Here is a 25844-nt window from a genome sequence, read left to right on the forward strand (position 1 = left end):
AGCAACCCTCTGCTTGTTCTCTATATTTAAGAGTCTCTTATGTTTTGTCCCCCTTCCTGTTTTTATATTGTTTTTGCTTCCCTTCCCTTATGTTCATCTGTTTTGTATCTTCAAATCCTCATATGAGTGAAGTCTTAAGATATTTGTCTTTCTCTGACTAATTTCGCTTAGCATAATACCCTCTAGTTCCATCCATGTAGCTGCAAATGGCAAGATTTCATTCTTTTTGATTGCAGAGTAATACTCCATTGTACATATATACCACATCTTCTTTATCCATTCGTCGTCGATGGACATTGGGGCTCTTTCCATATTTTGGCTATTGTCAATAGCGCTGCTATAGACATTGGGGTGCATGTGCCCCTTTGAAACAGCACACCTGTATCCCCTGGATAAACACCTAGTGGTGCAATTGCTGGGCCGTAGGGTAGTTCTATTTTTAATTTTTTGAGGAACCTCCATACCGTTTTCCAGGTGGCTGCACCAGCTTGCATTCCCACCAACAATGCAAAAGGGATCCTCTTTCTCCACATCCTCGCCAACATCTGTTGTTGCCTGAGTTGTTCATGTTAGCCATTCTGACAGGTGTAAGGTGATATCTCCTCGTGGTTTTGATTTGTATTTCCCTGATGATGAGTGATGTTGAGCATTTTTTCATGTGTCGGTTGGCCATCTGGATGTCTTCTTTGGAGAAGTGTCTATTCATGTCTTTTGCCCATTTCTTCACTGGATTATTTTGTTTTTTGGGTGTGGAGTTTGATAAGTTCTTTATAGATTTTGGATACTAACCCTTTATCTGATATGTCATTTGCAAATATCTTCTCCTGTTCCATCGGTTGCCTTTTCGTTTTGCTAATTGTTTCCTTCGCTGTGCAGAACTCTTTATTTTGATGAGGTCCCAATAGTTCATTTTTCCGTTAGTTTCCCTTGCCTCTGGGAAGTAAGAAGTTTTTGCCTGCTTTTCTCTAGGATTTTGATGGCTTCCTTTTAGGAAGCCTTTAGGAATCTTACATTTAGGTCTTTCATCCATTTTGAGTTTACTTTGTGTATGGTGTAAGAAAGTGGTCCAGGTTCATTCTTCTGCAAGTTGCTGTCCAGTTTCCCAGCACCATTTGCTGAAGAGATTGTCTTTATTCCACTGGGTATTCTTTCCTGCTTTGTCAAAGATTAGTTGGCCATAGTTTGTGGGTCCATTTCTGGGTTCTCTGTTCTGTTCCATTGATCTATCTGAGTGTCTGTTTTTGTGCCAGTACCATACTGTCTTGATTACAGCTTTGTAGTACAGGCTAAAGTCCAGGATTGTGATGCCTCTTGGTTTGGTTTTCTTTTCCAAGATTGCTTTGGCTAATCGGGGTCTTTTCTGGTTCCATACAAATTTTAGGATTGTTTGTTCTAGCTCTGTGAAGAATGCTGGTGTTATTTTGATAGGGATTGTGTTAGTTTTCTTCTTTTTAAAAAACTTCTGGGGCGCCTGGGTGGCGCAGTCGGTTAAGCGTCCGACTTCAGCCAGGTCACGATCTCGCGGTCCGCGAGTTCGAGCCCCGCGTCAGGCTCTGGGCTGATGGCTCAGAGCCTGGAGCCTGTTTCCGATTCTGTGTCTCCCTCTCTCTCTGCCCTTCCCCCGTTCATGCTCCGTCTCTCTCTGTCCCAAAAAAATAAATAAACGTTGAAAAAAAAAAAAAATTTAAAAAACTTCTTATTTGGGGCGCCTGGGTGGCGCAGTCGGTTAAGCGTCCGACTTCAGCCAGGTCACGATCTCGCGGTCCATGAGTTCGAGCCCCGCGTCGGGCTCTGGGCTGATGGCTCAGAGCCTGGAGCCTGTTTCCGATTCTGTGTCTCCCTCTCTCCCTGCCCCTCCCCCGTTCATGCTCTGTCTCTCTCTGTCCCAAAAATAAATAAACGTTGAAAAAAAAATTAAAAAAAAAATTTATTTATTTAAAAAAAAACAAAAAAAAAACTTCTTATTTAAAAATACGTTCGGGGGCACCTGGGTGGCTCAGTCAGTTAAGTGTCCAACTCTTGATTTAGGTTCAGATCACAATCGCATGTTTCATGAGATCAAGCCCCATGTCAGGCTCTGTGTTTGTGATTCTCTCTCTCCTCCCTCCCCCCAAAATAAACAGTAAAATACACACACACACACACACACACACACATATACACATACATACATATATGTGTGTGTGTATGTGTATGTATGTATGTATATATATATATATATATGTTCAAACATACACCCAAGTAGAGAGAATAGTACAGTGACAGCCAGATAACTACCTTCCACCTTCAATAGTGATCAACTCCTGGGGCACCTGGGTGGCTCAGTCAGTTGAGTATCCAACTTCAGCTCAGGTCATAAACTGACAGTTCGTGAGTTTGAGCCCTACATCGGGTTTGCTGCTGTTAGCCTGTCAATGCAAAGCCCGCTTTGGATCCTCTGTCCCCCTCTCTCTCTGCCCTCACCCTGTTCTCTCTCCTTCAAAAGTAAATAAACATTAAAAAAAATAGTGATCAACTCCTACCCAATCTGGTTTCATCTCTATGCTTACGCCCACGTTATTTTGAAGCAAATCCCAAATGTCCTATTGTTTCACTCATAAACATGTCAATATATATTTCTGAAATATAAAGCCTTTTTAAAAATAATCACAATACAATAATAGACCTAAAATCAACCATACTTTAATGTCATCTGGATGCAATGTGTTTAAAGTCTCTGATTGTTTCATCATTTTTATTTTTTTCCACTTTGTTTTAATAAGGATGCTAACAAGTTAACAAGTCCTATATGTTACATTTGGTCAATCCGCCTCTTAAATTTCTTTTAAATTATGATTTTATGGACTCCCTGTGTATTTTTCTTTGAATCTTATTTGTTGAAGAGGAAACAAGACAGCTACTATCTTGACAGCTTCATGGTTAAAAAGGGTATGTCCTCATGGGGTGCCGGGGTGGCTCAATAGGTTAAGCGTCCAACATCAACTCAGGTCATGATCTCACGGTTGGTGAGTTCAAGCCCCACGTTGGGCTTTGTGCTGACAGCTCAGAGCCTGGATCCTGCTTCAGATTCTGTGTGTCCCTCTCTTTCTGCCCTTCCCCCATTCACGCTCTGTGTCTCTCAAAAATGAATAAACGTTAAAAAACCAATTTTTTTTAAAGGGTATATTCTCAATCACACAATCATACAGCCTACTTCCATTTTGTTTTCTTTTGTTTTAGTAGATTTTGTAGTGAAGTGTTACCTATACACAGAAAAGTACATGAATTGTTAAGTATGCAGCTTGGTGGATTTTCCTAAATTCACCTGTGTAACCACCACACAGGTCAAGAACCAGAACATTACTAGACCCCTTCCTCATGCCCTTTCCCACAGAGGTGACCTGACTTTTCACACTATAGATTCATTTTGCCTCATTCTGGACTTGATATAAATAGAATCATACAACATGTTCTCTATTGTGACAGCTTCTTTTGTTCAGTCTTATTGATGAGGGAGTGTAGGGCAAGTTGAGGGCAAAGGACAGGCTAACAGCAACCCCTTCCCCACCCCACCCCCCACCCCCGCAAGTTAGGATATGTGCGATATTCCTCCAACACTCCTGGCTACTCAATAACAAAGCAAAGGGGTTTAAGTGCTTGCCATGGCGATGTGGGAAACAAAGGCAAAGGAAAAATGAAATTCCCTGACTGCCTCCAGCCCAGTGACGAGTCCTTGAAACAGGCAGAGTGACCTCCCTCTAGGAGCTCAGCCGCCTCGACGATGGCACTCTGTTAGGGGCAGAAGGGAATCTTGGCTTCACATTATCCTGACCCCCCAGGATCCTGTGAATCTCCTTAAACACATTAAAAATTCCTTTGGAAACTTCCTTTATCTCTACCCCCCCACCCAAGATACATGTTGGCAATCAGACTCCGGGCTTATGGCCCCCTGATATACATCTGAAGGGTCTCTTGACTGAGGTTTTACCAGCCAGTAATAAATGACGTTTTCTTAACGGCCACTAGCCCCTCAAGGTCCTGGAAACTTGAAGGTATATAAGTAGATACTCTTCACAACCCACCAAGCAGCTCCCTCTGCCCATGGGTCCTGTCCCCGTGCTTTAATAAAATCACCTTTTGCACCAAAGACGTCTTCAAGAATTCTTTCTTGGCCACCAGCTCCGAACCCCACCATCACCCGAAAACCCCATCACTGTGTCCGTGTTGTTACTTCTAGCAATGTTTTTTTTTTCACTCTCACTGCCGTATAATATTCCATTGAATATGAAGGTACCACAATTTGATTACCCATTCCAGTGTTGATGGACACGAGGGCGATTTACAGTCTCAGGCTATTACAAATGGTGCCACCGTGAACATTGGTGTGCACACTTTGGAATGAATGTTATATATATGTCCATGACCGCTTAGGGTTTTTGTTTTAATATTTATTATTTATTTTTGAGAGAGAGACAGAGGGCAAGTAAGGGAGGGGCAGAAAGAGGAGACACAGAATCTGAAGCAGGCTCTAGGTTCCAAGCTGTCAGCACAGAGCCCGATGCAGGGCTCGGGCCCACGAACCATCAGATCATGACCTGAGCTGAAGTTGGACCCTTAACCCACTGAGCCACCCCAGCACCCGGTTGGCTTAGGTTTTAGTTTGGGCCCTATTGCTTACCACCTGTGTGAACTTGAGCCCATTTGTTCACCTCTCTGGTCTCAGGTTTCTGATCTGTAAAATGGAAGTAATCCCAACCCTGGGGAGTTCTTCTGAGGATTAAATGTAAGACAACACGTAAAGCTTTTAAAACAGTGCTTGGCTCTTAGTAAGGGGTAATGAGTATTAGCAGTCATTGTTTCTACCTTTCTTGTGGTAACTTCTCGATCTCCCTCACTCCTGCCCCCTTAGAGTTCCATTCTCCCACACTTAAGTGGCCTGGTCTGCTTTTCTGTCTGAAAATTATCTATTCTCATGACTTCTGCTATCTTGTATGTGGGCGACGTTGTAAAGTGTTACATAAAAAGTATGACTGCAAAAATCCTTGTCTACAAAACACGACCTTTCCCCTACTCTCCAGTTCTGCTTTTTTCTGATCACAATGTACTCTTTGCCCTTTCCCTTGAATATATCTGTTACCACAGTCTCAACAGATCTACATCAGACTTGCCCAACCTCTTCCACATTAGAATCACCTGGAGTCCTCTCTGACCCTTCCCTCCCACCCCTGCACCCCAAATCTAACCTGCAGGGAGGTCCTGATGAATCTGGCCGTGCCCACACCACTCCTTTCCTTTCTACTCCCTCTGTCAAGTTCAGACCTTTATCACTTTACCCCTGAACCAGTACAGTAGCCAACTGTCTCTTCTACCTGGCATCAGTCACTCCTACTGCTAAATTACCCAGAACACTGCCTCCAGACTAACTTGGCCAAAGTACTGCCTCATGATGAATAATCACAACAGAGCACCTGACTTCTGGAATGGCGGCATGAGTTGCTCCGTAAACCCTCTCCATACCGAAACAGCCGTAACTGGTGAAAATTAAAATAGTAATAATAATAATAATAACAACCCAAATCACAATAATTTACAGTATCTGAAAATTGTCTGAAGAGCACACAGCAAATTAAGAAATTTTGTGCAAGAAAATTCACTAAATCTCAGAACAGTGAGAGTCAGTGACAAAAGAGCCTCAGACCTCTCCCTCCCTCCCACCGCTCAGGGCTCAGTGACTCTACTCAGCTCCCACTCATAGGGCAGAACAGGCTGAAAGTACTGGGGCCTCAGTCACTCTTGCCCCAGCTTGCTCACAGGCCAGAGTGTCTATGGGCGGGAAGGCAAACCAACAAGACTGGAGGCTATTGCCTTTGTTCGTAAAGCACCGCTGTCCCTCTAAGATAAGAAGGCCATTGCCCCTGCCCATACTCCCCATGTTGGGAGCAGTGGTTTTGCCTAGGGAGGGGAAGCAGGCCCTAAGAACAGAGAGCTCCAAGGCTCACCCCAAGGAAACTCACTTTATTTGCAATACAATGTGGGGAAGTTCAAGTGCAAGGTAAGGGGGCTCTCAGAAACAATGGAGACATGGTTGGGAAGCGGTTAAGAGGAATCCGGAGCTCCACTCAAACAAGAAGTTAAACCACAGATTAGCTAGAGGTATACTAGAGGGGACGAGGGAAAGAGACAGCTACGGAGCAATCATAGACGCTCGAAGCTTGGTTGGAAGCCTTGAAGACTACCCCTGCAAGGGGGGCCCAGATGTAGCTAGACAAGACTGTGGGGTAGTTTATGCCTCGGGACGATGTTAAACCCAGTAGAACAGCCAGCCAGCAGCTGGTGGAGGCTAAGAGCTGGGTGTGATACCACAGGGGGCAGACAGCTTACCAGAGAAATCAGGTAAAAAGACAAAGAGAGCCTTGTTGACCACTGTCATCCCAGAGAGACTGTGCACATACCCAAGGCTGCACCCTCGGAGGAGTGACATCAGAGTGCACACTCTGGGGGAAGTGACTTCACTAGAATAGTCCAGCCAAGTCCCTGAAAGCTAAGCAAGCTGACAACAAGCCCCAGGGTGAGGAGGAATCTATATCCAAAGTTACCTAGAGTATCCACTTTTCTTTTATTTTTTATTTTTTATTTATTTATTTTTTTTTCAACATTTATTTATTTTTGGGACAGAGAGAGACAGAGCATGAACGGGGGAGGGGCAGAGAGAGAGGGAGACACAGAATCGGAAACAGGCTCCAGGCTCCGAGCCATCGGCCCAGAGCCTGACGCGGGGCTCGAACTCACGGACCGCGAGATCGTGACCTGGCTGAAGTCGGACGCTTAACCGACTGTGCCACCCAGGTGCCCCTAGAGTATCCACTTTTCAACAAAAACTATGACACATGCAACGAAACAGGAATCTAAGACTTCTATACAAGAAAAAAAAATCAGGCATCAGAAACTGCCTTTGCGAGGGTTCAGCTGTCAGGCTTAGCCAACGAAGACTTGAAAGCAATTGTTATCAATGTGGTCAAAGAAATACAGGAAGCCATGTTTAAAGTAAAGGAAGGTCTGACGACAGTGTCTCATTAAGTAAAGAATCTCAGTAGTAAGGAGAAATTATGAAAAGACCAGTGGAAATTCTGGAATCAAAAAGTTCACTAACTGAAATGAAAAATTCATCAGGGGACCCGGAAGGGTCAGCATAACCTTGAAAAAGGAGAACAAAGTTGGAGGGCTCACACTGAACCGATTTTTAAAAACTTGCCACAAAACGACAGTAATCACGACAATGTAATACTGGCCTCATGAGAGACATATAGATCAGTGGAATAGAATTGAGAGCCCGGAAGGAAGCTCCTACATCTCTGGCCAATTGATTTTTGACAAGCATGACATTCAATGGGAAAATAATTGCTTTTTGATAAATGGTGCTGGACAACTGGATACTCACATGCACAAGAATGAAGTTGGTCATCTTCCTCACATCACACAAAAATGAACTCAAACTCGGTCTTAGACCTAAATGCCTGAGCTGAAACTAGAAAACTTTTGGAAGAAAATATAGAAGTAAATCCTCCGGATCTCAGGTTAGGAAAAGCTTTCTTCGCTATGATACCAAAAGCACAAACAGAAACAGATGAACTGGACTTCATCAAAATGAAAAACATCTGTGTTTCCAAGGATACCATTAAGAATATGAAGACACCTTGGGGCACCTGGGTGGCACAGTCGGTTGAGCGGCCGACTTCGGCTCAGGTCACCATCTCGCGGTTTGTGAGTTCGAGCCCCGCGTCGGGCTCTGTGCTGACAGCTCGGAGCCTGGAGCCTGCTTCGGATTCTGTGTCTGCTCCTCCCATGCTCATGCTCTGTCTCTCTGTGTCTCTCAGTAATAAATAAATGCTAAAAAAAATTTAAAAAAAAAAGAATATGAAGACACCTCACAGAATGGAAGCAAGTATCGGCAAATCATGTATCTGATAAGGGACTTATATCTAGAATACATAAAGAACACTTACAACTCAATTTAAAAGAAAGAAATAAGGGGTTTCTGAGTGGCTCGGTCAGTTACAGTGTAGACTCTTGATTTCAGCTCAGGTTGTGATCTCATGGTTCGTGAGATAGAGCCCCACAACGAGCTCCATGCACCGTGAGCCTCCCTCTCCCTCTCTCTCTCTCTCTCTCTCTGCCCCTGCTTGTGCTCGCTCTCTCTTAAATAAATATACTTAAATCTTTTAAAAGAGAAATGAAATATTGACACAGGCTACAATGTGGATGAACCTTGAAAACATTATTTTAAGTGAAAGGAGCCAGTCATAAAAGACCGCATAATGTATTATGTCCTCTATATGACATGTCCAGACTAGGCAAGGCTAAAGAGACAGAAAGAATAATAGGTTGTCTAGAGCTGGTGGGGGTTGTGTTTGGGGGAAACGGGGAGTGACTTCTAATGGAGAAGAGGTTTCTTTTGGGGGTGATAAAAACATTCTAAAATTGCTTGTGGTGATAGTCGCACACTCTATGAATACACGAAAACCCATTGAATTGTACACTTTAAATGGGTAAATTGTATTGTATATGAATTATATCTCATTAAAACTGTAAAAAACAATCATGATAATAGCAATAGCTATTATCGATGAGTGCACTCATCGAGCACTTACAATATACAGGGTACTGTGTTAAGTATTTCACACGCGTTATCTCATTTTCCACCATTATGACATGGGTATTATTTTCTTTACATTATAGATGAAGAAATAGAAACTCATACGGTCTTAGTTCACTTCTCTGAGAAAACACAGCTAATAATTGCCACAGCCTGGATTTAAGTTCAGATCTTTCTGCTTCTAAAGCACGTGGCCTCTGATTGCATCTTATGTCTTAGAAGAAGACACATCTAACTCCTTTCCATTTCATTCAGTGAACATTACTGACCACCTACTGTGAGCTCCACCCCGTGTTTTCAAAACTGGATTGAGGTGTATCACCAATGATCTTGAGAACAAATTTAAGATTTTTATTGTGAAATATACATAAAGTTGACCCTCTCGACCACTTTCAAATGCACAATTCAGCGATATGAAGTACACTCACATTGCTATACAGCCATCGCCACCCTCCAACTCCAGAATGTTTTCATCTTGCAAAACAGAAACTCTTTACTCTTTAACTAACTACCGATTACCCCCTCTCCACTCCCTAGCAGTCACTATTCTAGCTTCTGTCTCTGTGAATGTGACTATTCCGGGTCCCTCATATAGGTGGAATCATGCTATACCTGTCCTTTTGTGACTGGCTTAGTTCACTTAGCAGCATGTCTTCAAGGTTCATTCATGGTATAGCAGGTGTCAGAATTTTCTTCTTTTTTAAGGTTGGATGATATTCCATAGTGTGTATGTGCTATTCTTTGTTTATCCCTTCATCCATCAGTGGACGGTTAGAGTGTTTCCACCTTTTGGCTACCGTGAATGATGTTGCAGTGAACGTGGATGTTCACACATCCGTTCGAATCAAGTAGCACAGGGAAGAAGATTTTAAAATTTAATCGCTGTGAAATTATTTTCATGTAAATAGAATGAAATAGAACGAGCACATCGAGCCTGTAATCGGGGCTTCTCAACCTGAGCACTACTGACATTTTGGGCCAGATAAGTCTTTGTGGTGGGGGCTGTCCTGTTCAGCAGCACCCCCGGCCTCCAGCCACTAAACGCTAGCGGTACTCTCTTTAGTTGTGACACCCAAAAAACATCTCTAGCTGGGGGGTGAACTTGCCCCCTAGTTGAGATTTGGTACGAGGCTGAAGAAGGTATTTGATTTAAAAAGTGAGTGAGCTTCATGAAACTATTAATAATAAGCAGGTACTAAAGAGAGAGGTTCAAAATTATTAAGGCGATATGTACACGCCTGGAGCATGCCGTGTACTGTGCTAGGATGTCCAGATACCTGGCAGCTGAGATGAACTGGGACGAAGGCACATGGACTTTGCCCACCACTGGCCCTGTCCGCCTTTTCATCTTCTCGCCTGCTGGTTCTCCGCTTGGACTCTGCGCCAGACAAAACAACTTGTTTTCTTCTACTTAGGGGCCTCTGTGTTCCCGATGTCCTCACCTGCTGGGAATGCCACCCACCTCCCACCCCAACTTCAGCCCCGTGAACCTTCAAGGCCCAGTTCAAATCTCTAAGATTCTAAACCAGAAGAAATTGTTGCCTCCTCTGAACAGTTGTTCGCAATGTTGATTACACTGTATTGCTTACTGCTCGGCTTTTTTTAGTGTCTCTCACAGTATTTGTCCTATATCGAGATGGGACTTTGGTTTATGGTTCTATCTTGTTAGTACTATACGTCCCACGCAGTAAAAATATTTACTATCTTGTTAATGAATTCTAATATATGGAAAAACAAAGTAGGGATCTCTGGTAGGATGTAAACAGCTTAAACAAATTTTTTTTAAGTTTATTTATTTTTGACAGAGACAGAGTGTGAGCATGAGCGGGGGAGGGGCAGAGAGAGAGGGAGACACAGAATCCGAAGCGGGCTCCAGGCTCCCAGCTGTCAGCACTGAGCCTGACACGGGGCTCGAACTCACGAACTGTTGGCCAAAGTTGGACGCTTAACTGACTGAGCCACCCAGGTGCCCCTAAACAGCTTTAAAAGAGCTCAATAACATGAAATTATGCAGGAAAGGATATGTGATGCACTTATTTAATGCACAGGTTTTATTGACTCCTTTTGAGTTGATAGCATGAGGAGTTCAATTTTTATTACTGTAATTAAGGATGACGTCAAGAAGACGAACGCATGGTGACTAAGAAGACATCTTTAGCCAGCCACCTGTCTGATACTCTGTATCTGATTATAAGGCTGAAACATTCCCTTTTTGCCTTGTGTGTGGGGGGGGGTGGGTGGGGGGCAGTGTTTCCTGAGCATTTTCAGTGCTTGGTCCTGTGTATGTAAGTGTAAATATCACCATATAACTTATCACCCAAACTGAGTCCATTTGAGACTAAAGGGGGGCATTGTTAAAAAATTTCCAGGGCAATAGGCATAAACCAAGACTATCCTGGGCATAAAACCACCCTATGCATTTTTCATAGACAACTTCACAGGTAGGTTTAAGGAAGCGGCCCCAAACATAAGGTTATGACTCATGACTGCTTCAAACGGCCAGTAGGAAGCTTTTCGATAACAAAACAAGCCAAACTCTTGAATTTCCTCATAGTTTGTTCTCCTTCAACTATTGCATACGGGGACTTCTGAGCAAACATCATCACCGTTATCAATAAGAATCTAGCCAGGAAGCCTGGCCATGGAGAACTCTGAGCTCCCCCCGTGTAGACTTTACATAGGCAGCCCTGGGTGTGAAAAGAAAGTAGCAATTTTTTTTTTAATTTTTTTTTCAACATTTATTTATTTTTGGGACAGAGAGAGACAGAGCATGAACGGGAGAGGGGCAGAGAGAGAGGGAGACACAGAATCGGAAACAGGCTCCAGGCTCCGAGCCATCAGCCCAGAGCCCGACGCGGGGCTCGAACTCACGGACCGCGAGATCGTGACCTGGCTGAAGTCGGACGCTTAACCGACTGCGCCACCCAGGCGCCCCGAAAGTAGCAATTTTTGACTCATTAGAGTCGACACTCTTAGGCCTTCTGAGAAATTTCATCAACATCCACACTGCAGTTTTTAGTACGGTTTTCTCAGCCACATCCTTTCCTGTTTCCTTCTCATTTATTATGGTGATGAGGTCTAGCCTCAAAAACCTTGACTCTGTCCTTGGAACCCTCTTTTGGTAAGGATATTCCAACAGAAAAATTTCACCAGCTGGTAGATATTGCTAGTAAAAAAAAAAAAAAAAAAAAAAAATCCTGCCTGTTCTGGGGTGGGGATGCATAAATGGGAACTTTCTGTACTTTCTGCCCAATTTTGCTGTGAATCTAAAGCTATATTAAGGTAAAGTATAGGGGTGCCTGGGTGGCTCAGTCAGTTGAATGAATGTCTGACTTTGGCTGAGGTCATGATCTCGCAGTCCGTGGGTTCAAGCCCCACGTCAGGCTCTGCTGACAGCTCAGAGCCTGGAGCCTGCTTCAGATTCTGTCTCCCTCTCTCTCTGCCCCTCCCCCTGCTTGCACTGTGGCTTTCTCTCAAAAACAAAATAAAAACACAAGAAAATTTTTTTAAATGATCACCTTAGAGAAAGGTTCCTTTTTTTTTTAAGAGAGAGAGAGAGGGGCGCCTGGGTGGCGCAGTCGGTTAAGCATCCGACTTCAGCCAGGTCACGATCTCGCGGTCCGTGAGTTCGAGCCCCGCGTCGGGCTCTGGGCTGATGGCTCGGAGTCTGGAGCCTGTTTCCGATTCTGTGTCTCCCTCTCTCTCTGTCCCTCCCCTGTTCATGCTCTGTCTCTCTCTGTCCCAAAAATAAATAAACGTTGAAAAAAATTTTTTACAAAAAAAGAGAGAGAGAGAAAGAGCGAGAGCAAGAGCATGTGAGCCAAAGTGGGGGAGGGGCAAAGGGAGAGGGAGCGAGAATCTTAAGCAGGCTCCATGTCCTTCGCAGAGCCCGATGTGGGGCTTGATCTCAAGACCATGAGATCCTGGGGCACCTGGGCGGCTCAATCGGTTAAGTGTCTGACCCTTGATTTTGGCTCAGGTCATGATCTCATGGTTTGAGTTCAAGCCTCACATTGGGACAGCGTGGAGCCTGCTTGGGATTCTCTCTCTTTCCCTCTCTCTAAGCCCCTCCCCTGCTTGCACTGTCTCTGTCTCTGTCTCTCTCTCAAAATGAATAAACATTAAAAAAAATAAAAAGACCATGATATCCTAACCTGAACGGAAATCAAGAGACGCTTAACCGACTGAGCCACCCAGGTGCCCCGAGAAAGGTTCTTATGTGGTCTCCTGTCATAACCATGGCAAACATTTATTAAGAGCTAAGTATATGCCAGGTACTGTTTGATGCACTTAACATCTATTATTTGCTCCATTGGGGAAGCACCATTAACGTCACCTGAATTTTACAGAAGAAAGTGGGATACAGAGGTGTGGTACTTGCCCAAGGACACCAGGCAAGGAAGGGCAGAGCCAGGATTCAAGGCCAAGTAGCAGAGGCTCCAAGGCCAGTTGCTCTCAACCATTCCCTGAAGATAAACAATGAAACTGACCAACCAGGTGAACCGCTGATTTTGCAAGAATAAACAGAGAACACTGTCTGCTTTGACCACTGCTGCTTGCCCTCTCCTGGAGGGCCTCCCAGATTTTCAAAGGGTTAGGAAATCCTGCAGAGGCGTCCCCAGGTGACTTTAGAGCCCGGTCGACTTTAGTAGAGTCTTGGAGCTTTTCCAGAACAAGAGTGAGTGTACACATTCTCCCTGGTTGTCTTCATAACAAGGCACTCTCATGCTTTCAGAAATGTACGTCATACGTATTTTTTAAGTTTATTTATTTTGAGAGAGAAAAAGCATGCGGAGGGACAGAGAGAGAAGGAGAGAGAGGGGATCCCGAGCAAGCTCTGTGTTGTCAGCGCAGAGCCTGATGTAGGGCTCAATCCTGAGAACCGTGAGATCATGACCCGAGCCAAAATCAAGAGTCGGATGCTCAACCGACTGAGCCACCCAGGCGCCCCCAGAAATGTATTTCGTAGCCATGTTCTACAAACTGGTTATCCCAGGCCAACCCTCACCAAATCCTCAGTCCCCACAGACTACTAACCCAGGAGGCAAAAATGAGTCCATTCTGTCTCCTAAACGGCCTCCCACAGAAATGCTTTATAGAAGGAAATAATGTGATTCAACAGAACACGGCAAGAGCCAAAGTAGAGAGGAGGACACAGAAACCAGCAACAAGTAAGAACACAAGTTCTATGTGTTGCAGAAGGCAGTGGATGATTCTTGAAGCCAGCCAGAGATGCCTTCAATCCTTTCCTTCTTCCTCCTCCCGGCTCATTCCGCAAGTCTTTTTAAGCCTTTGTGATGCAATTGTTTGAGAATTCCTGAACCGGATGACTGTCCCCTTCTGGAACTCTTGGCTAAACTTGTATTCCTGACAAGGGGTGAAAAATCCATCCAGTAGAGTCATCTACTTCTAACAGCTGCTTTCTGTGGCTCTGAATCAAGCTGGAGAAATCTTCCCAGACCTCAGGAGCCACTTTAATGTCTTACAGGGTCTAACAAAACAGCTCAGTCTCCTTCAGCAAACACGGCAGGAGCTAACCTGTAGTGGGCCAGGCCAGGTTCCCCAGCACATGTACAGACATACGTATGGCCACCAAGCAGTCCTGTTTAAAGACATGAAAACTGTGGGGCAGAACCAACTGTGGGTGCATGCGTGTGCACATGTGTGCGCGCGCGCGCGCACACACACACACACACACACACACACACACACAGAGGCACACACATCTGGTAACAGATCGAAAGCTCTTTTCTGGCGGCCCAAGCTATTTTAACAGGAGTCAGAACTATGGAGGTCCCTCACTAAAATTCGTTGCTTCTGAAGCCTGGCTTTTTTGTTTCCAAGATGTAAGAGAATAGAGAGGAATAAATAACTACTGAGGTGCAACATTTTTTTAGGTAACGTGACAACTGAATGAAAAATCCAGCAATGGCAAAGGATTCTTTCTCCTCTTTCACCCTGGAACACCTTGGGTCCCAAGGGGTCTGGGGCTAAATTCAGGCAAGAGGCTCTTTCTGTTCACGCTCTCGGACTTCCATGCCTTCAGGATGGGGACTGGGCTTCAGGAATCCCTGAAAGATCTTATGTGGTGGTTTCTGGTCCAGGGCTGATCAGCCTTCAAAGGGTTATTTGGTCACGCTCCATGAAACTTGAGCCGTTGGACAGTTGGGTGAACAGGATGGGGGAAGCTCCATTCTCCCTTGTCATAACCCTGAAATGTGCTGGAAAAGACTTAACGTTGCTACAAATGCTGCTTCCCTTCTCTCACTAAATGCTCCTTCCATCTCCTTCTCTCCTCTCTCTCTTCCAGCCCTGCCGTGCCCTGGTAGGGTGACCCTGTCCACCCCTTAAAGGAGTTGCATTTCAAGTCAGTCAAATGTTCTATTCTTGGCGAAGCACATGCCATTGCAAAAGCAGTTTCAGGCTCATAGAATTTTAGAACTGGGCCTAGTTCCATGGACCCATGGAGGTGAGTAGGTGGAGAACCAGTTTTGATTAAATGCCTCCTGAGTGCCAGGCACATAGTGTTTACCAGATTTATTTAATCTCCTCGTCAATTATCACTGTTACTCCCAGTTGCGAAAGGAAGAAATCAGGGTGCATATGGAAAGGTTAAGTGACTTGCTCAAGGCCATGCAACCAGTACTAATCAACAGCAGGTCTGACTCTAAAGGCTGCATTCTTGCAGGCTGCCTCCCACTGGGCTGTCATCTTAAGTGCTGAAAGGGCAGTGGGACAGTAACAGGTCCACACTGCCCAGCACGTCCCCATCACCCTAACCAGCTGCAAGGGGCCAGAGGCTGATGCCTCCACATCCTTTCTTCTCTTTGCGGCTCGGTGATTCACCAACCTCCTTCCTCTCCCGGTTATGACCGGTGTCTTGGGCTGTGTTCTGGGCTACAGGTGAGTTAGTCGGTAGGCCTGGAGCCACCAGATTCTGCAGCTGAGCTAACCACCAGTTGGCCTCCCTCCGCTCAATTCACAAGACACCTGACCTTACCCGGCCCCCCAAACAAGCTCGCGGTCACAATTGTCTCCCTTTCTGCACCCCGCCCCCATCAACAGCAAACACGACGCAGCTTTTAGCCCACCTCCCTCTTTCCCCACTCCCTCCGCACTGGTCTCATCCAATAGCGTCTCAGCCCACAGGCTAAAGACGTCAAAGGTAACCAACTGTGGAGGAGTTCCTCGCCGAGGGTCCCGCCTCCACCCTGAGAAGCAGCTCTGCTGACCAATGGATTTCCCGCCGGGTGCAATGAGCGCGCGGGGCTCCTAGAGCAGCGGCTTGGCCGCCCAATGAGCGGGCGGGTTCCGAGTCAGGGGCGTGGCAGAAGCCGTCGTCAGGGGCGTGGCGGCAGTTGCTTGGGCGGGGCCGGTAGCGGCGGGAGCTGCGCTGGCCAGGGGTTCCGGCTGCATTTCCATGAGCGCCGCCGGCAGCCGCGGAGCTTCGGGAACCCGGCTAGGGGCAAACCAGGACGCGGTAGTCAACCACGCGCAGGTAAAGCCACGGCCCGGCGAGCTCCGCTAAGCCGGGATCGCTCCCACGATCCGTCGGGCCAGATCCCTGAGCCCCGAGGTCCCCGTCGTGGCTCGGCCCATCGCGCCGCTGCCTGCGCCTCGGATCCTCCGGGGCCTGTCACCTGGCGCCGCGGGGATCCCGAGGGCCGGCTCGCCCAGTGGCTGGGAGGGAGGCAGCCTGGACCGCGGCGCGTGGGATACGCCTTTCTGAAAGCTCTTCTTTGTCCCCTCCTGCCCCGGGTACCGAGGTTGGGGCATCCCTGACTGCGGCCTCCCTGCCGGCTGTCTCTCCATTGGTGCTCACTCTTGGGACCTCTGGGGTTTGGGGAGGGGGTCTGCCGACCCAGGCCTGGTGATGGAGGTCTGGGATCCGCACCTGGAAGGAGAGGGCCGAGGGGCCTGTTTACAGCCCCGGATATCCGAGGGGCCTCTGCGTTGCAGGGCTCCAGCAGTGCACCATGGATCGGTGGGTTCAAGTTGTAAGGAGGCAGCTTTTGACCCAGTTGGAGGCGCACTTACTGAGCTTGGCCCCACGCCAGGCACTGTTCTAGGCGCTTCGTGGGCTTTCCCTACAGAGAGCTGTCCAGCAGCGCAGGCGGCTGCCTGTCCGGCAAGGCAGCCAGTGCCTCGACCTTGGAAGTGTCCAGGCAGAGGCCAGATGACAGCCACCTGTCAGGGATGCTTAGAAAGGACTCTCAAAGGGGGACTGCATGACCCACCTGGAAGGTCCTCCTTCACTCACAGATGCACTCTGGGTGACCTTTAAGGCCCAGCTTGAGAAGGATATTTCTGGGGGTCTGTTAGTTTGGAAGTGGGTGTTGAATTCACCATAATGCATTTTGTGGTCTCAACTCTGAAGAGTGGGTGTTAGCAAAGAGAATGGAGTATGCCAAGAAGATAAGGTTTATTTAGCCACCGCGAAACTCTGTAACTGGGATTCCCTTGCCCTCCATGTCTTCATCTCCCCAATTCCTCTCTTTTGGTTGCTCCACCTCCAGTGTGTCAATTTCACCTGCATTCCCGTAGCCAGATGGGAGGGTAGATTCCAAGAACTGGCTCATGAGAGGGGCCCGGGATTGGTAGGTTTAGCACAGTTCACGTGGTCTGCAGCGAGAGCTTTTCGAGGGCCATTTCATTACAACCGCATTAAGTCGAGTCCAGAAGAGAAACCGTACAGTACCCCTTTCATTACTCTCTGTCATTTGCCTGAATGGAGGGGACATAATAATCTTCTGAAGGTCAGGAGGCAGAGAAAGAATCTTAATACAACTTGCTGCCTGTTTTAGGATGAAATAATCTTTGAATATCCTGGTCGGAAAGCAGACCAGGCCATATACCGTAGACCGTCGGCACAGATTTGGGGCAGCTTCGAGCTGCCGAACCCTTGGTTAGAGCTCGCCTAATCTAGCTTTTCAATGCACAGGTGAGGAAACTAAGGCCCGCAGAGGTCACAGGGCTGACTGGTCATCACGGAGCCGTGACTAAGGGGTGATCTGCTAACCCTGGATTTAGCCAATGCCTGACTCGTATTTCTCTGACCCTCTCGGTGTTTAAATTCTAGGGGAAGCCAGAAGGGTTAGGAGCACAGATTTTGGATTGGAATCCTAGCCCTACGTCTTACAATCTGTAACCTTTGACCAGTTAATTAACGTCTCTGTGCCTCTGTTTGCTCACCTATAAAACAGGAATAATAATGGTACTTAGATTAGAAGGTTGTTTTGAGGTTTACATGAGTTACTGTATCTGAAGCATTTAGAACAGTGCCTGGCACATAGTAACCACTCTTGATTTGCTAAATTTGATGTTCAGTTGCCTTTTCCACCCCCCCCCCATATCTACCATCCAATATTTTCTATCAGGAGCTAATTTTTTTCCCTGTCCCCCCTGCCCCCAAGTCATCAAACGTATTCCAGATTTCATTGTAACAGAGACATCTGTGGGGGTTTCTAAGTCACATTGCATTTAAAAAAAATTTTTTTCTTTTATTGAATCATGTAATTCATTTCCTCTGTTAGTCCTCCCTTTGTAATTACACTGCATTTAGACCACAGATCTCTTTTATTCTCTTTAAAAAAGGGAGGAAGAAATCCTTCCGAGTGATCAACAAAGTCCCTGATAATACCAATCTTGACGGCATCCTTCCAAATATCTGTTCCCTCTGTGCGGCCCTCCTGCCCATTTGTCAGTGTGATGCAGCTTGATTATAAATGGATGAACATTTTTAGATGAAGATTTCATGAGCCACTGTATTAAGTGCTTTTTGGAAGTTCAAGGATCGTGTGTCAAATGCATTTAAGCAAGTTACTTAGTCATTGGAGCAGGGGGAGCACCCGCAGCGCCTGTCTTCCTCGGCAGAAGCACAAGCGTGTGACTGATTTCTGCTGGGAATGTAGCTGCTTCACTGGTTTTCCCATGTTTTCCCAGTTCTTTTCTCGGGCTTGAAATAAACGAGAAAGTGCAGTGGAATGACTTTTCCTCTCGTTTTAGTTGGGACAGTTCTCTTTCCTTCCCTTCCCTTTCCTTTCCATTACTGCTTTCATGGTTCTGATAAATATATCTTATCTCACTTTGCCAGCCAGTTCCCTTTTTTTATTTTTATTTAAGAAAAAAAAAATTTTATTCTTTATTTAGTTTCGAGGGTGAAACAGAGAGACAGAGAGCAAGCAGGGGGAGGATCAGAGAGAGAGGGAGACACAGAATCCGAAGCAGGATCCAGGTGCTGGGCTGTCAGCACAGAGCCTGACGCAGGGCTCGAACCCACGCACCGCGAGGTCACGACGTGAGTCGAAGTCGGACGTTTAACACACTGAGCCACCCAGGCGTCCCATCCCTTTTTTTTTTATTTTTTAAGTTTATTTATTTATTTTGAGAGAGAGAGACAGAGAGCAAGCAGGGGAGGCGCAGAGAGAGAGGATGGAAAGCGGGCTCCTTTCTGTCCACGCAGAGCCCGACGCGGGGCTCACAAACCGATGAGATCATGATCTGAGCTGAAGCCAAGGGGCTGACACTTAACTGACTGAGCCACCCAGGCGCCACAGTCAATTCCTTTCTAATTGGAAGGTAACCAGTCACCTTTATTTCTGGCAGGAATCTGGTCACTTTTGGTTTTACCTTCTCTGTTTTTATGAGTTTTCTAGAATGAACCAAAGATTATCATATTCATTGATCGACACCTTCTTAAGAGTTGATTCTGAGTTTGGGTTTTTTGTTTTGGACGTTCTAGAGCTCAGCCATCTTAGAATAATTGTTTTCGTTCCTTTGTGTGTTAATATGGGCCCCTTTTCCCCACCTTTCTTTTCCTGCCTAAGGCTTCTCATTCGCAGTTACTCCTTAATACTTCCACTTACATCTTCCTCCTGGTAATCTCTGAAAGAGCCCACAATGAATATGGTGGTTCCCCTCTGCCCAGAACATGAGGTAATTTCTTTGGTCCTGTGGAAGACAGAAGTGGAGTCTGGCTTCCCTTTTGCCTAAAACCTGGTTCTTTATTAAAAACCCTAGCAGGGAGACTTCCAAAATAATAGAATTTCATGTGGCAGAATTTCTGCTGTGATCTACTGCTAACATTATTCTGGTTTTTATTGCAGTGTGGGTTTTGAGTACTCCTTGACCAATTTGAGCGTGTAGGTGACCGGGGCATGCGGTGTTTCGGCCTTCTGGTCCCATTTTGGGCCAAACCATCCCCAGGAACAGAGCGCTGGAAGTTCGGGCTGCCTCTTGATGTGGTCTGGCATGAGAATTTTGTAGGAGCTTTTCATGTCCCAACCTTTTTGGCCCCCCGTGGACATCTTTAACCCCTGTGCTGCTATTTTTGTGTCGATGTCATCGTGCACGCTGACGTCATCTCCCTCCAGGATCATTTTTCATATCTGCATATTTATTTGTGTTGTCTTGGTTCCAGGGCATCATGTTTTTTGGATTAAGTGGTTTCTTTTTATGAAATGGCTGGTGCACGGACAGATGATCAGACCCGTCGTTATCTGTGAAGCTTGTGCCTGGGATCCCGCTGCTTGCGAGGCTTGTTACACAAGGGCCCCATTTTCTGATCTTTTGTCACAGTAGAGTAGCAGACAGGTAAAGAGCTTACTAGAGAACTGGAACGTTGCTACCCGTGGGTTTGCCTCGTTTCTGATTTTCTCTTGTCTTTAAGAAGGGGTTCATTCAGTTCAACAAGCGGAGCGTGTGGTGTGTGCCGGGAAAACAGCTGTCCGGATGAACGCGTGTGTTGGGTTTGCTGCATACAGACGGTTTTGTTGTTATTTTACGTTGAGAACATTTTTAACGGTTTTTAGTTCAAATTTGAAAAATCGGTAACGCAGGATGAAAGAAAACGTTTTGAAGGGCGCCAAAGAAGAGACCGTAGACTCCTCTCGGTCCACCCCTGACCCCTGCCACCTAATGTTTTCCACCAGCGTTACTGATTTCTTCATCCTCCAGAGGTGTTCCATGCACAGCCAGGATACTTTATACGTCTAGCAGCGAATTCATCATGAGTATCCCCTTCCCTTGCACACAAACGGTAGCATACTCTACATGCTATTTGGAACCTTGCTTTTCTTTTTTTTTTTTTTAATGTTTGTTTATTTGTTTTGAGAGAGAGACGGAGAGAGAGAACCCGAGGCAGGCTCCATGCTCAGCACAGAGCCCAACGCAGGGCTCGAACTCACGACTGACCGTGAGATCCTGACCCGAGCCAAAATCAGGAGTCGATCACTTAGTTTAACCAACCGAGCTACCCAGGCGCGCGACCCTCAGGGGCATTTTTTTTACAGAGGTGGTCTATTTCAGCTGTCTGCTTTCTGTTGCGAAGGATGCTAAGGACCATCTTATTTAGGCAGCAGCTTTGCATGGAGATCCTAACACGTTTTGTGGATATTTAGGGGCAGCTCTGATTCTTCTCTGCGTCTTGTAGCTGTAAGCCTGAGAAGAGGCCAGGTGAGGTGGAGGGCTTCTCCTAAAGGTCATCCTATGAAAGGAGAGTGGGAGCATTGGAGGGTGAGGAACAGTGACCCTTGGCCCTTCACCTTGCCCTCAGGGCACAATGTGCTGGAATTGCCAGGGGAAGCTTGCTGTGTTTTCTCTGGTCTCCAGAGAAGACTCCTGGACCTTCGTGATACACATGTCAGCACCTCTGTCACGCCTAGCCCTGTCTCCTGCACCGTGGCACGGGCTCTGTTTGTCCTTGCCTCTGAGCATCAGGAAGGAACTGTGCGCCTCACTACCGGACTTCCTGTTTGGGTAGCTTTGCTAAGTGCCCCACCCCTTGTCTCTCACCCCAGGAAAAACCAGCTCTCCCACCTGTGCCTCCATCAAGCATCTTTCCTAAAGCAACATTCGGGAATATAATTTTTGTTGTTCTCCTTAACAGTGTTTCCCAAATTCTCTAAATCACTTTACCATTTCCAAGGTCTGAACCCGACACGGCCTGGCCAAGCTTTCTCCGGCGGTGACTCTAAGAAGGCAGTTTTGGGGTTCTTCAAATTTGAATTTTCTAGGGCTGCACTTATGTTCTATATAACTGCACTGAATTAAACACGGTCTTCTGGTCTTCTGTGGCTCCCAGGTCTTGCCTGTTCTGTTTCCCTCTTCAAATGTATCTGAATCTTCATCTTGCTTTTATTTACCTCTGAGTCTAATTTAAAACTTTATTTGTTTGTTTGTTTGTTTGTTTATTTTTGAGAGAGAGAGAGAGAGATGGAGACAGAGTACAAGCAGGGAGGGGCAGAGAGAGAGACAGACAGACAGACAGAATCTGAAGCAGGCTCCACGCTCTGAGCTGTCAGCACAGAACCTGACGTGGGGCTCAAACTCAAGAACCGCGAGACCATGACCTGAGCCAAAGTCAGATGCTTAACTCACTGAGCCACCCAGGCACCCCCCTCTGAGTCTAATTTGGAGTCACCGTGAAATCGAATTGAATCTCCAAGATCTTAGTTAGCCAGTCTAATCTGGAGTCATTACTTTCTGGTCTTTGCTCAGTGCTGGGAGTCCACATTATCTGTCAGTCATACCGTAGATACATGTTACGGGATACAAGGGAGTGGCTTTATCAGTTGTGCTTTTTCCAGCCTCCTGGGGGTAACAGAGAGAGAAACGTTGAAAATCGCCCCATTTGTGCACACTCACCCCTGGTATGTATTTATGTGCTATTCACTTACTCCTGTCAGAGCACGAAAAATCAGGAAGTCCAACATAGGATTGCCACATGTTAATCTTTTCAGGTAAGAAACCAAAAAAGCCCTGTCATCTCCTATGTTGCCATCTTTTCATTTATTTACTTGTTTGTTTGTTTGTTTGTTTATTTTTAAGTAAGCTCTGCACCCAATATGGGGCTTGAACTCATAACCCCGAGATCAAGAGTCACACTCTCTGCAGACTGAGCCAGCCAGGCACCCCTATTGTTGCCATCTGTTAAGAAAAGATATTTTAGGGGCGCCTGGGTGGCTCAGTCGGTTGAGCGTCCGACTTCAGCTCAGGTCATGATCTCACGGACCGTGAGTTCGAGCCCCGCGTTGGGCTCTGGGCTGACGGCTCAGAGCCTGGAGCCTGCTTCCGGTTCTGTGTCTCCCTCTCTCTCTGCCCCTCCCCCGTTCATGCTCTGTCTCTCTCTGTCTCAAAAATAAATAAACGTTAAAAAAAAAAAACATTTAAAAAAAAGAAAAGATATTTTAATACCAAAAATATGGGAAGGTCGGTGTCCCGGGATAAACAGAATGGGTTTGGAATGCTAAAAAGCTTGAGCTAGTGGAAATGGAATCATGGCCTGGAGAGAGCCCGAAGAAGAGGACTTTGGTCAAGGAGGTTCCACTTTTCCGGGTTCCTTAAACAGTGCTGGGAAACCAGGCCGTTCATGTAGCCTGGCTGGCCTCCCCGTAGCATCGTTTGGTGTGGGTTTGTGCCTGGTGTTTTAAGGTGGTGTGGACTACACAGCGTTGATAATGCAGTTGTAGTATCTTAGAGTGATATGAGCCAGTCCTGGAAGTTGTTCTTTGACTCTGCGAGGTCTTGATTTGTTTGTGTCTAAAGTGCCATGTTGTGGTTCTTTTTTGTTTGTTTGTTTTTTTAAGTTTATTTATTTTTAATTTTTTTTTCCTAATGTTTATTCGTTTTTGAGAAAGAGAGAGAGCATGAGCGAGGGAAGGGCAGAGAGTGGGAGACACAGAATCTGCAACAGGCTCCGGGCTCCGAGCTTGTCAGCACAGAGCCCGACGTGGGGCTCGAACTCACGAACAGTGAGATCATGACCTGAGCCGAAGTCGGACGCTCAACCGACTGAACCACCCAGGCGCCCCGACCATTCTTTTTTATGTAACTGGCAGCGTATTGTGCATGGGGTCCTCTCTCTCGCTTTGTTCAGTTAACGTGGAATGATGCGTCTTAGCAAATGTCCACGTGCATTGTTTGGTATCCTATTAACTTTCTCAGGTATGCAGTTATGACATTATTCCCTCTAAAAGTTGAGGGAAACCCAACGTGCCTAGGAGTGTGTGATTGCACTGGAGCCGTTCATTTGTTCAGCAAACATTTATTGAGCTCTCTCTCTGCTGGGCCGCTGCCGTCCGGCCCTTCCATGGGGGCCGGACCTTCTGCCCCACCATCAGACCCACCATCAGCCCTTGCTTGGCCCCGAGGTCACTTTCCATAAATGCCTGGTGAGCCTCCAGGCCCTCACAGCTAGCTCCCTGTGTGGCCTGAACTGTGCTCCCACCATGGACTTTTAGCTTCTAGCTTCCAATTGCCTTGGCTGCAGTGCCCTTCTCTATTCTGATCACGTAAATAAAGTGCTTACTCTTTCTTGTCCGTGACATTGAAAAATGTGCCCTCCTAAATAGCAAGATGATGGGAAATGCCAAGTAGCTTACAACCGAGGATATTCTCCCCAATTTGGAAAACACAACCCCTTTCCCTTAGTCTATCATTAATATCACTCATCAGTCTATTTATTGACTTTACATAGAAAGCTGGGTGTTGCAGCGAAATTGCCGGAGAAATCTTGACTTTGCCACCAAAGAGCTTCTAAGAGGAATGCAGGTTTTTTTTTTAAGGCTCTCTTTGGATGGAAGAGGCTCAGAGAGCACCTATCGACGGGGCTAAAGTAGTTGGGGTCTGTCCAGCTCTACAAAGAGCCTCTGAAATGGGTAGGTGCCTCACGTCTTTGTATTCCTAGAGCCTTACCCACAGCCTGGCACCGGGAGGGTCCCTGGGCCTCAGTTTCCTCACTTGCATTAATAATAACTCACAGAACTATTTTGAATACCAACTCAAATGAGGGAGTGTCTGAGGATGCACTCTTGTAAACAGTACATTATGTAATTGGTCTCCACTGTCAGCTTTAGTGCATTTCGTGACTTGCTTGAGGAATAACTGATGTATTTCAATCACAAGCATTTGATTAGAGTTACACGCATAGGAATATTTAGTATCATCTGGTTCTCCTCCTTTGTTTTCAAGATACAGTGACTTGTTAACACCAGCCAGAGAACACCCAGGGGCCCAAGGTGAGGGTCGTCACACCCTAACCTGTGGTTTACAAACAGTATTTTCTCTGGGTGGCTGACAGAGAAACTAATGGGCTGGGATGGGAACACAGGTGTGTCCACGTATGATCCACTCGTCACCTGTAGAAGACGGTTAGATTGGACCGGTCGTGATCGCTCCCAGGCAAGTCTGGGAGCTGGACTAACCAGGCTTGTAGATCTGGACGTTTGGCTCTGGACTGGGATTCTCTAGCCTTGTTGCAGAAGCCAAGCCCCTCCTCTGGTGAGGACACCACTGCCAAGTTCACATTGTGTTGGAGTTTTTAATTATTGAATGTAATCGCAGGACACTCTTATTATGCCCCATTTAATGGGTCAGGAAACCGAGGAGCAGAGAGGTTAAGAAGCTTGCCCGAAGTCACATTGTCAGTAAATGGTACAGTTGCCATTCAGGCCAGGTCTATCTGTCCCCAAAGCCTGTGAATTTCCCCACCCTGCTGTGCGTGGCCTCACCACCCCATCAGTGCACACCCACAGAAAGCATCTCGATGAAGTAGAAGTCTTCGTAACCACAATTGTTCTGACCTATTTACACCGACATGTATCAGATGCCATAGATGTTTGAGGAGGGATTTTTCCGTTTCCCTTAAATGCCAAAAAAGATCCCTGTGTTGTAACTCCACCAACATTTCGATCCAGGTTAATTTAGGATTAATCGTTTTCAAATTTATATTTGCTGGATTATGTCATAAGTTCACGCCAGTTGGAAAATACCATAGACGATTTTGTTGCACTGGCTGTTTCGGAGTATATTAGCAGAAATTGTAAGTCTTCTATAGATCTTCTTTTTTTTTTTTTTTTGAAGTTTATTTACTTTTTAGAGAGAGAGAGAGAACACAAGCACGAGCGGGGGAGGGACAGAGAGAGGGAGGATCCCAAGCAGGCTCCACACCGTCAGCACAGAGCCCGCCGTGGGGCTGAACCCACGAACTGTGAGATCATGACCTGAGCCGAAACCAAGAGCTGGATGCTTAACCGGCTGAGCCGCCCAGGCGCCCCAGAATTGTGAGTCTTCTAGAGGCATTTCAGGATTTATCTGAATCCCAACAATCAGTAGGCAGCTTTCTGTCTGCCTTCTCTTTGGGTGCCTTTGCTTCCTTCTGCTACCCAGAACAGCCTGTTTGGGCTTTGACTTCTCTTTATGTGTAAGCAGTTTC

At 46.4% G+C, this 25844-nt stretch overlaps 1 protein-coding gene across 1 annotated transcript in view; it reads left to right on the forward strand.

Moving 5' to 3' along the window:
* Positions 1 to 16034: 16034 nt before the first annotated feature.
* The window catches only part of ABHD2 (abhydrolase domain containing 2, acylglycerol lipase), a 107531-nt gene continuing 97721 nt past the window's right edge, over positions 16035 to 25844 (forward strand). Inside the window, exon 1 of the mRNA XM_047086662.1 lies at positions 16035 to 16130. The gene's annotated coding sequence lies outside the window, so the exon portion shown is untranslated. The remainder of the gene's footprint in view (positions 16131 to 25844) is intronic.

The sequence above is a fragment of the Lynx rufus genome, unplaced genomic scaffold (genome assembly GCF_022079265.1).
Source record: "Lynx rufus isolate CCGP_SWC_20201006 ecotype Redwood Valley unplaced genomic scaffold, mLynRuf1.p SCAF_21, whole genome shotgun sequence".
Taxonomy (NCBI): domain Eukaryota; kingdom Metazoa; phylum Chordata; class Mammalia; order Carnivora; family Felidae; genus Lynx; species Lynx rufus.